The following is a 12,177-nucleotide window of genomic DNA, read 5'->3' as shown; positions in this document are numbered from 1 at the left end:
GGATTAACAGTTAAACTCATGAATAAATATGAGAACATTTATTCAATATATAAAAACAGATAAATACAACTTTGTGAATTTGTATCAAAATGGTTATTTATTTGAGGTGCATTTAAAAACATGAGCACAAGTCTGTACTGAATCACTGCATGGGCTCAAGAAATCATTTTGAGAACACCAACATTCACTGTCTTTCACAACTTTCTCCATCATTATATTGCAACACCACTATTTTCAGTTTCCAATAGAGGGCATTGTTGCTTTAGGGTCACGTGTTCAACACCAGATTTGTAGCACATCTAACTATTAAAATGTGTTAGGCTCTGAGGTCTTAGGAAAATAAAGGGAAGAGATGTTGGAAGGAGAGGCAGTGAAATTAATAGAAAAGAGACACTAGAATCAGGCCCTCAAATGCCCTCAAAAAGGCCCTCAAAATGAAGAACCTTTTAAAACACTCAATGATGGTGTAAGCCAATAAACACACTGCAACAAGCAATAATAATGGAAAACAATATTTATTTATTAAGAAGTCAGGTGCAACAGTGGCAAAGAAAAACTTCCTTACAAAGAAAAGGAACCAGACAGATACATTTTAAAAATATGCATTTTTTTTAGCTAAAAGTAAGGTAGGGTAAGCTTACTGAATAAATAATGAGAAATATAAATAAAAAATCTTAAAATTGATTTAAATACAAAAGGCACCAAACATTAAAACAATAAATGTAATTAAGCATTATGATAAAAAATAAAAAGCATAAAAATGGAATAATTTCAACACTATGATAAATAAAAATGAATAATAAAGAATTGAATTCAGTAAGAAATGCAAGGTTTTAAAAATGAATATATTAAAACAATATATACAATACAATACATACCTCTATTCCTCCTATTAACGTCCTAGGACCTTCAACTTCGGGGAGGTGGAGTGGCGAGGGCTGCTGCTGGAGTTCTTTGACACTGAGGATGCTGTGTCCTAAGGGACTGAGCCTGAATTTACATAAATATCTGTACATCTGCTTTTACACAATTACTTTCGTGCTGTAACAGGTTATCTTATAAAGTACACCTACAGATCTCCAAATTTCATACATTTCAAAACACTCGTTTTACCGTATATGGGATACTGGGTGAACCCCCTGATTCAGCACCTCCAAATGCATATTATACACTATCTGTATTTTGAATTCAGGTACTTGACTAGAAATGTCACGAAAAGTAACCTAGCAAATAAGTTAGTTTGAAATCATTTTACTGCAGGATACATATACCACCTTAATGAACGCGTGTTAAATATGTATTTTAAAACTACATTTAATGTTAGAAAAAGGAACAAAAAACAAATACATTATTGGCAATATCATAGCAAGGAACATAGAAAGAAAGTAATTAATATACATATATAAGTAGTATAATATAATAGTATATATATATATAGTATACTATATATAGTATATATAGTAGTTTATATAATATACAAGTTATAGGTAATGAGTGATAGTGAGCAGTCTGAACAGCTTTAGTCTTTTAACTCATGTATATTAGTTATAAATCACATTTTAGTCATTACTTTTCGTGGACAAAAACAAACAAGTCGATTTGTTTTAGTCAAATAACCAGTATGCATAATGCTTTTTTAGGGTTTTACTATTTTAGATGTGTGTTATTATTTTGAGATTATTTATAGCTAATGTTTATGCTTTTAAAATTACATTTAAGTTACATTTAAATTATTATAATTATTAAATTATAGTTTTAAAACAACTGACCTACAAAAGACAGTGACTAAATAATACCCTATACTGGGAGGCTAATTTGTTAATCAGCTCTTTAACAGCTGATGATCAGCTTGTCTCGAGATGAACTTTTGAGTAGAGCTAACATTACTGGCTTTCAGAAGCCTTTTAATAACTCATCCAGTCCAGTAACAGCTGGTTTATCTGGTATCTGAAGTCGATAATTAGCTGGCGGTGTAAATTTATAGACGGCAATCTCTGTTCATATTCAGCTACCAGCTTATACAATCTCCTCAGGGTTTCCTGGCAGAAACATTCAGGGTTGTTCTCCTGTGTTTTAATTACTCGTTCGTTCTGGATATACTAAGACTAACTTGCAAGTAAAGTGAATTTGCACCTGGTGTAAAAAAGGTGTATTAACGTTACACCTTGGATAATAGTAGGTAAAATGCAGTAAAGACTCTATGAATTGTGGCTCGAGCTTATGACGCGTTTGGGGCCAATAGAACCTAAACAGCTTAGTTAATAATCATGCACTAAACTGGCCATTTCAGCTCTAGGTGAAGTGCGGTCCCTCTAGTACTAAACTACAGCGTGGTAACGGCTGAAAATTACAGCACAAAAGCAGCTGCTTGTCGAGAAAAACAGTCCCTGTGCTGGGAGAGTAGCTCGTTATTCAGCTCTTAAACACCAGAGGGATTTTTTTTTCCCGGACGAGCAGCTGCTGCAGGCCATCAGGCTAACTGTAGCTAACTAGCCATCCTCTACGGTAGTTTAGCGAACAAGCGTTACCTAGGTTACAGCGTTATTCGCCATTAACACGCTGTAGTTTATTAATATTAATGACCGAGAGCTTAAACAGCCAGCTAGCTAAATTACTCACCGGTACTGAAAGAGCTCCTCCCCCCGCGCTACTCTACTGTAATCCGGCAGGGTTATCGCTCCTGCAAGCCCACCGCTCAGCGTGTTTTAGTGTCGCTGTTTTAAGACTCACTGAGGGACTGTTAATGAAAACACAGTACAGAGCAGCGGACCTTCAGGACTAGAGTATAAAAATACCGGATTATTTGACTCCAACATTGATGGCTGTTCGCTATAAATCACAGCGTGGGTTAAACTGCTGCAGACGAGATCCCGGAGCAAAGGAGGACCGGTTTCAGAGTTGCCAGAAGTCAGTCTAAATCTTCAACTAGCCCAAATTATGTCTGTCACACGTTTGAAGCAAATGACAAGACAATTATGAGTGTACGACTTAGTATTTAATTTATAAGGGATTTATTATCGGTATTGCTATTTATCTTAAAGTCATTATTAATATTGTAACATTAATGTTTTATTATTTCCTTTATAACAGTTTTATATCCCAGTCAAGAACATTTAATGGTAACATAATTAGTGAACAAAAAAAAACTGACTTTTACTTACTCTTTTCTGTTCTTGCCCCTCCTGAACTCTCTTCTCTGCTCTTTAACATTTTTTGTTTATCGACTTGTGATTTCTGGTTACATTGTGATTTTTGAACAAGACCCATTTGGCGGTAAAATCGCAAACCTGGCAACTGTGACCTTCTTGTTTCTTCTGATTCAGTCGCCATGCCCATTCAACACCGTGTGTGGGAGTTGTGTTGCATGAAAGGGTTTTGATTCATGTATTTTTAATATTATTATTGTATATATATTATAAAGTATTATAGAAAAGTAACATGAACAGTCGAAAATATAATTAGACCTATTTTAAAGATCATGCCTCAAAATCTGATACATCCCCCTCTTTTCTGTTGACTTTGGTTTCTTCCAAAAGTCACCGCTGAGCCGGTGGCGGGCGGGGCTGGAGTGGATGCAGGGCCAAACTAATAAACACAGCTTCTAGCACAGCTTGGATGAGCAGCAGAATGTAAGTTAAGAGAAGAAAAGTTACTTAAATTAGTTTAAAGATGCACAGATAAGAGCACGAGCTCAGAGTTTCGGTGGGTCGAAACTTTTTTACTGGCTGATAATGACAGCACTCGCTGCATACTGGCAAACAGATGCATGAAATCCACATATAAAAGAATATGAAAATTTGCAACTACCTTTTTATACCAAATCAGTTGTTTAAAGACTGAAACCAAGAAGTCAAACATATGTCTCCAGTCCAAAGAACTGGAACAACGAGACCCATCGCTTTTTTCTGCTCTAGACTGAAAACATTTGTTGCATGCATGTTTAAATAGAGACAAACCAAAAAAGAATTGCAGCAGAATAGCTTTAAACTATCACTGATATTTACTAACAATGTAGTATGTAAATTTTGCTTTAGTAACGTCTGTATTCCGATATTAACTATTTGTTGCTTTTATGTCCAGAAGAAGAAGAAAACATGGTGAAATGGCTATTTTAATTTTAGCTTTATTTAAAGTAATATTTTTAGAAGTCACGTCAACCCGTTTCTGCGAAGGGCCAATGTGGCTGCAGGTTTTGATTCTGAAAAACAGGTTTAACACCCCAGTACTAGGTGGACACTTGCTAGTTTTCAGTACTTTGTATTTTTGATTTGAACAAAAATGACATGGTTTGCTTTTAAACCAAACTGCCATTTGATTCTTTTTATTTTAATAACATGGTTGTAGGAGAAGCAGCAGCATTCAGATAAAGCACATGTTTACTTTAATTGCTCTGTAAGTCTGGCAAGATCTGAATAATCTTTTTTGTAACTTTAATTACCTGATGTTTTGCTAGTATTTCCCACACCCTTGAAGCTGGATTGGGGGTGGTTGTGTGAACTCAGAAGTTTTGGGCAGAAGCGTGAAACTAAAGTCCCCCCACAAGAAGAGACACAGAATAAAAGGAGGGAGATGGGTTTATATAGGGATGACTGGGAGGAGTAAAGGGGCATGGATCAGTCTCCAAAAATTAAGTTATATTCATCACCCCACTGAAACTGACTGACAGCAAACCTAAGATTTATAAAATAAATGGATATGTCCCATGCTGCATTTTCTAATTGTCCTAAGCAGCAAATAGGTTAGCTGATTTATTTTTTCTTTATTTATTTATTCTAGTTTTTAGTGAATATGGAAATACAAAGACTGTGGTACTTCTGTTTTGTGAAGATCTGAACTCCCTAAAATTTGAAGCTTGAACATCAACATTATGGACGCCACCATTGTATCCGGTAGAAAGTCTCAGAAAAGCAGTTAAGAATGGAAGAGTTGGAGGAGAAATGGCCTGCATTTGATCACAGTGGATGAAGTAAATAACCTTTCTAACCAATGGTAATAGGCCAGTTGTGACCTGTTAAACAGAACCCAAGATAATGAGCCAGACCAATTTATGATCAGAACTGTCAAAATGAGATTTCACACCACATTTACAATTGCATGTCTGTTTATTTTTTAAAGATCAATCAAGCATTTCTGAGGATTACTGTTCCACTTCAACCGTGATTCCCCGCTTCCTTGGAATAGCGAAGGAGGAGTTTTCAAGGAGAAGACACAGAACGTCCTGTAAGTTCTTGATCACTGGGTTCTTATTTGGCTTAGAACTAGTTCTGGGCAATATAACTTCAAATCATTATCACAGCTTCTCCCTATATTTTTTATTAATCTAATTTAATCAAAAAGCATATTATTGAAATGAGATTAATACAATTTATGCCAAAGTGGGTTAATTAATTTACAATATAATTCTTCTATCATGATACTTTAGGGGTCTCCTAGGTTTGAAACAGAAAGTTAGGTGGGTGACAGTAGAGTAAGGTTGTGGCAGATCCAGTGCATGGAGAGCCTCCTAACTTATTTACCCCGTTCATATCAGAAAATGACTGCAAACGCTAGAGGGCGCCCTCGAGAGAATCCTCAACGCATGGGGGTTAATGGAGCTAAACGGCTAAAACCTCAAATTTAAGTAATGTTTAACTAATTATCTGGAAAATCTTTGAACTAAAGACTTTAGAATTAAGTGTTTTCCAAAACAGCTGAGGAAGCTTACTTTTATATTTCCGTTTTTCTACAAAAAAACACGTTTTGGTGAACCATGGCGCTAGCATTTCTGCTACCCTGAGCTGAGCTAGCTAGAGTTTAAGACTAACTCAGGAGCGCCCTCTAGTGTCGAACAACCACGGGACTCATTATAAAGTGGCTTTTCGTCTTATATATATGCCAAGATTCAAGAAAACTGTGATTAAAAACCAGGGTTTTCCATCAAATATTGATTTTTGAACATTTTTTTTTCTTAAGTTTTCTTTGCATTATTTGAGGTCTAAAAGCTCTTTTTTGTTCATTTAGCCATATGATGCTGTTGAACTTCAGCTTGGTTAAATAATCGTTCACAGTGAGTGTTTTATTTTACTAGCGATCACTGAGCTATATTTACTACATAAACACCACATATTGTTTGTTATCCTACCAAAAACTGTTTACCGATTTAAAACAAGCGCCATCGAGCTGAGGAAAAAAAATTTCAAAACATTTTTTCAAATAATCTAGAGCACAAAAGTATACATTGGCCTTAAGATGATTTTTTTTACAGAGTAACAGGAGCACCGACCACTACATTTTAACATCCTTACACAATCAAAATGTCGTTTTTTATTGTGTTCCACAAAAAAACAACAAGAAAAAGTGGATTTTAGCGGAAGGACAACTTTAAATATTGATTTAAAAAAACAAATGCTTAGGAGAAGAAAACACTGCCAAACCAGAGAATTTAAACCAGTATATTTTAGAACCATTATGAGCATATTATTACTGCTTGTATTACCTACATGTTGTGCGCTGTTGTTTTGCACTTATATCTGCTTTCCTTGTTGTAAAGCTAAATCATGTGTTTTGGGTTTGTAAACTCTGAACTGTACAAATAATCTCCAATAGGGGGTGCTCTTACTGCATTTTAAAGACTATTAAGTGTGTTTTTTTAAGACAGCCTTAGGGTAGTCAGTCTCTACAGGCCTTATGATCAGATGCTGTCACTTTATCTGGATGTGTGTTAAGCAATACAAGCCCAATCACACATTTTAATTAAGTTTATGTCATGTAAATAGTGATACACAGTACAACTATCAGTGAAATGCTTTGATATCTGCCTGCTCCCATTAAACAATAGGATATTATAAAAAAAGACGGAATGGACAAAATCTAAAAAACAAACGAGAATTTCAGACACAAAATATGAATATTAATATACACTGATCAAGCCTAACATTATTGTTCCTACAATATCCATGTTTTTCTTCAGCTCCACTGAGCAGATATCTACAGTGCCCTCGTGTGAGAGTTTGTTAATTACAGTACCAAGTTAAATAGCAATACCAACCCTCACTCACCATCAGTGTGTAGTCTTGTCCACTAGGGTTGAAAAATGTTATTGTTTCCTGCTCCTTTAGAGTGTCCTAGTTGTTCAGTAATATTGATCATATAATTATTCACAATAATGGATAAACTTTACCCAGATAAAGTGAGTGCAAATTATTGCTTCAAAATTTCGATATGGTTAGATTCTATAGGTTGTTTTTAATAGTGAAAGCTAAAGTAATTTAATAAAGTGTAATTTACCTCATGAGGAAATCCACAATGCTATTTTTGTCATTCTTGTGATCTTCAGCAATACAAGGCATGAGTTTTACATGTCAAAAACTGGTCCAATTCCACATATCATTATATCAGGGAAGATTGTGCTCTCTGGGTGTGACCCTTTTCATCGCCTGAGCCTTGGGAGATGTCACAGAAGAAGAAAAGATGTAGCCAGATCACATGTTCCCAACATAGTCCTCAGGGACCTTCAGCCAATGCTCATTTTTGTTCTATCTAAGAACTTAACGCACCTTAGCCTGCAGATTGACAATTTACATGAATTTACATGCAATTCATAGTGCGATCACTGCAATTACTGAGTTTGTCAGTAACCTCATAATTGCAATTACATGAACCTGGGTAATCAGATAATGGGAAAACTCAGGAAATTTACATGATTAGGTCAGTAATCAGATTTTTGCTTTGCAACAAGCCAATAATCTGGTTTAAATAAAAGTCATGTAAATCATGTAAAAAAATTCATGCAGCAGTTTTTTAAGCTTAGTAAAGCCTAGTTCCAGATTTCTCCAGAATGCCTAATTTAACACCATTAAGCACTAATTAACAGAATCAACTGCTGATATAATCATAACTGCTGCGTTAAATGCTGCTCACTCATCTCCAGTACCAGTGTCTGTTTTCACCCATGCACAGAAGTAATAGAAATATTAAGAAATATGAGAAAGCCCTCCAGTAAAATATATACAAAGTGATCAAAGCATCCTCTAATTTTCACTCCACCAGTACTTATTGTTCTATTCTCTCATTTGTGGTAACTATGTGGTGTACCAGCTCTGTTTTGAACACTTAGTTTCAATAACTTCATGATCATATGCAGGCACAGCAGAACACTTCCTAGAAAGTTCCTGAGGACAGCATGAAACACATGTATTACATAAAGGCCCATGAGGTTTTTGTGTTAGTGTGACTCTAGCATGAAATATGTGTTACATACAATTCTGTTTATTATTATAATACAGCATATTAATGGCTAGTTTTAATGAGTTATCTCTTTTGTTACCTGGTAAAACAAACTGATATAACAGAAGCCTACTGGCAGATGCTTTGAACTGGTTGGTTTATAAAGTTTGGTTAAAACAGATGGAGTTTAATTTTAAGAGAATTTTTACTGAAATCCCAATAGAGGTAGTTTTATTATATGTAAAAACACATAGTCCAGTCAAAATATTGTGTCCACCTCAATTCTACACTCTTTGTACATCTTATCATCTACACTTACACATTGTAATCCTCCTATTACTCTGCATATTTTATTATCTGTGAATTAGAAAAATTTAGCCATTAGTGTTGTATAGTAGACAATCCAGGTAGAAGTGTCTAATAATAGAGATAACACAGTGTTCAAAATCTTCAGCAGCACTGCTGTTTCTGATTCACATGTACCAGCACACACTACAACAAATCACACAACATTGTTTTTCAGGCTAAAAGAAGTATTGAGATTTTTTTTTCATCCTTAGTTTTCAAGAGTTACTGAGAATTCCTCCTTAATCAACGAAAGCAATCTTAAAGATTATAAACTTAAAACATGCGTACTTGTTTATAAACTTTACAAATCTCTAGATCAGTATCATTTGTGGAGTTTCATTTTCACTCATGTTCCCTCAGTGGCCTCAGGCAAGTCTATTTTACCGTGCACCAAGGTAAAACCTACATTCATATTTAAAGGAACATTTTGGTGACTTACTTTAGTCCACAAAAATGGTAATCATGTGATTTTAAGTAATTTTGGAGCATTTCAATTGCTCCATTAATTTTTAAAGTTTGTTGGATTCAACTCACATCAAAAGTAAAAAAAAAAAAAGACAAGAAGCTAATAGTCTATTGTTTGGTCTTTTCTAAGAAACATTTATGGGAGTGTACATAAGATGCTATTGATCTTTTACAACTTTGACAACTAATGCCGTCACACATCTTAAAAGCATAAGTACATAACTAGCTGTAGTTTCTTTTATTTGCTGTATAGAATAGGCTGCTTTCAGGTGGTTTGTGCTTGGTGTGGTAACTTTTTTCCTGTGACATGACCTCAAAATTCATAAAGAAATTAGACATCTTTTACTCAGTCTTATTGATTCAGCTATTTAGGGACCATCTGAATTTCCACATAAAGTCTTGTTTCTTGGTCCTGAGGGGGCACAAGTGGCCTTGCTCTCTTTGGGCTTCACCTTTTGGAGCTTCACTCCAAAGAGTGATGTAATTCGGAACAAGGGGTCTGTGAGCTGATGTATCGGAACCGAGTCGCTTTGCTTTCCTCCGAGCGCGCTGTGATGCTACTCGCTAATGCTTATATCAGCAGCAGTTTGAAAAGAGGCTGTGGCTGACTGAACACTATCAGAGGAGGCATGTGCTAGTCCTTACCCTCCTGGTGTTGGGGCATCACTAGTGATAGGGGAGTCTTAATGAGTGGGTTGGGTAATTGACCCTGTAAATTAGGGAGATAATGGGATAAAATTAGAAATAAAATATAAAGATTAAAAAAAGATTTAATTAAATAAAAAAAGTCTTGATTCAAGTGTCTACAAATTACAAATGATTTTGCTTTTTTTAAATCTACTTTAGTAAAGTTAAATGTGATGTTTAAGAGGGAAAAGTTGTGCTCTAATATTGATTAGAGCAAAAAAAAAAAGTTAAACACAGGTCAGTTTGACCTGGGAAAATTCCTGCTGTTCTTTACAGCTGAACATAACAGGAGGGTTAAGAAATGATAAGCTGGTTCGACTATCTGAACACACCTTTAGGTGGAGCCATTGTCCTCATATAGAATGCTATGTGGCCAAGTGATTTATTTATATGGCACATCTGGTTTGTTGTGTTGCTATGGTTTGACTTTAGCTTTTAAATCTCTTTGATTCACAGTAGTTATGACTCCTCCCCTCCTCTCTCTCTCTCTCTCTCTCTCTCTCTCTCTCTCTCTATCTGTTTCTTTAATCTTGTGCCCACAGATCAGCTCAGTCACTCTCCTGATAAACTCTGATAGTAGAATCTGAAGAAGCCAGAAGAGTCAGAAGAAGATGGTTCGTGTTTATCAGGTTAAAGCAGCAGATATCTATCTTTCTAAAGCTTGGTTTCGTGTGTTGTAAAAAGCTGTAAGCTTAAGCAGAATCAAGTGCACAATAATTATCAAACAGTGACTCATAATTTTATCTGACTACTTAATGGTGTGAACCTGATCTCCACCCTTAGTGAGCATTGTATGTGCTTGCACCTTCTGCTGATGCACGTACTGTATTGTACGCACATGTGTGTGTGTGTGTGTGTGAGTGTGATTATTTGCTTTATAGTGGATACTGTGTTGCTGTAATCTCTTCCCCTTACATAACCCAGTTGGGGAAGACCGCAGGTCGTAAGCAGTTATTAGCGGAGCTGCTTCAGGCCAGCTGTTCAAATCCAGCTTGATGTTTAGACAAGAGTTCTGGGGTTAAGAGCGCTTAGTCTCTGTGCTTTTCACTTTTTGTATGTGAGAAACGTTTGTTAGCTCCACTGATTTGTTAGGGAGGTTGCACAAACAGTCGTGCACCTTCCTAGTGTGAAAATATGAATGCTGTCAATGTTTGTTTATTCTTACAAATACAATTCTGTTTATTGGGTGAGCAAAATGGACATAGATCACAGAGCAGAAATTCAATGCATGCAAAGATTTTATACAACAGCTCCCGTTAATTACTTAACCCACCCTCGCAAAAATAAAAAATTATCAGATTGATGTCAGATTGAAAAGAAAAAACAAAAGGAAAAAATAGGGCTGATATACAAGAGTATTGATGTGTAGCAGACTTCCCAAGTCTCCCTCTACTGCATATCAATAACGGCTCCCTGATGCCTGCAAGTCAGATAAAATCTCCGGTAATCTAGAATGAGTAGCCCAAGAGTAAACACAAACATGCCTGCAGGCGACACAGACTTTTTTTTTTTTTTTACCAATTGCGTGTGTAAAAGAGAGGGAGAGAAATGTTTGCATTATTTGAGGTATCTTTTTTGTTTCATTTTCTGCAAATAAATGCTCTAAATGACAATATGTTTATTTGGAATTTGGGAGAAATTTTGTCTGTAGTTTATAGAATAAAACAACAATGTTCATTGTACTCAAACATAAACCTATAAATAGCAAAATCAGATAAACTAATTTAGAAACTTAAGTGTTTCTTTTCTTAGTATCCTTTTTGGTATGTGAATGCAAGACTTTGTGCAGGGGATTATAAGGAGGGTCAGGGGTACCTCTCTGAAATAAATTTTTCAACTTGAGATGTCTGGTGTGTAGTACCTTTAACGGTCTGATTTTAGCTGCTATAGGCAGGCAGTCATACGCACACTGTGCAGTTTTCTATTTAGAATTTAGGATATATTCCTAAATTCTGACACTACTTTAACTGTGCGGGTGCAAGGCCTGAAAATAGACTGTTGACGGGTGTAAGGTAGCAATGAGCATCGCGACATTCCTTGCACAGGGTGTTGGATAGGGCCCAAAGTCTTAACTTTAAAGCATTTAAACATTTTGCATGTTTTGACATATTAGGTTCATGCTTTTCTCTAAATTGCCTTTAACATGTTGCCAACTGGAATTGAAAGTGTGTGTTTTATTGACTTCTAAAAACTCTCTCTCTGTCTGTTTTCTCATGTGAAATTGGACCACATGAGAGTAGTCTTAATGCCAACTCTGACCACAAAACCATCAAAAGCAGTAAGTAACCGTCTGTGTAACTCCATAGACTCTGTAGTTGTTGGGGCCTCAGTTTTCAATTCAGCTTTTTTAAGGTCATGTATCGACTGAAGGACCTAGTTCAAACACACAGCTTTTCTCTCTTCCTGATTGGACTTCTGTGTAGTATGGTGTGGTTAAGAAACCTCTGTCCCACATCATACAGTCCTGCTGGA

The 12,177-nt window shown here is 35.8% G+C and overlaps 1 long non-coding RNA gene across 1 annotated transcript; it reads left to right on the top strand.

Annotated features, from left to right (window-relative positions):
• Nucleotides 1–2,281: 2,281 nt before the first annotated feature.
• LOC111191727 (uncharacterized) lies at nt 2,282–11,547 on the top strand. The gene is made up of 4 exons (XR_002649619.2): nt 2,282–2,907; nt 3,537–3,629; nt 5,116–5,220; nt 10,248–11,547. It is a non-coding gene; the product is annotated as an uncharacterized LOC111191727 (long non-coding RNA).
• The last annotated feature ends 630 nt before the right edge of the window (nt 11,548–12,177 follow it).

Source organism: Astyanax mexicanus, chromosome 22, assembly GCF_023375975.1.
Source record: "Astyanax mexicanus isolate ESR-SI-001 chromosome 22, AstMex3_surface, whole genome shotgun sequence".
Classification (NCBI taxonomy): Eukaryota; Metazoa; Chordata; class Actinopteri; order Characiformes; family Acestrorhamphidae; genus Astyanax; species Astyanax mexicanus.
The sequence above is the reverse complement of the archived record's forward strand: the minus strand, read 5'-3'. Positions and strand labels throughout refer to the sequence as shown.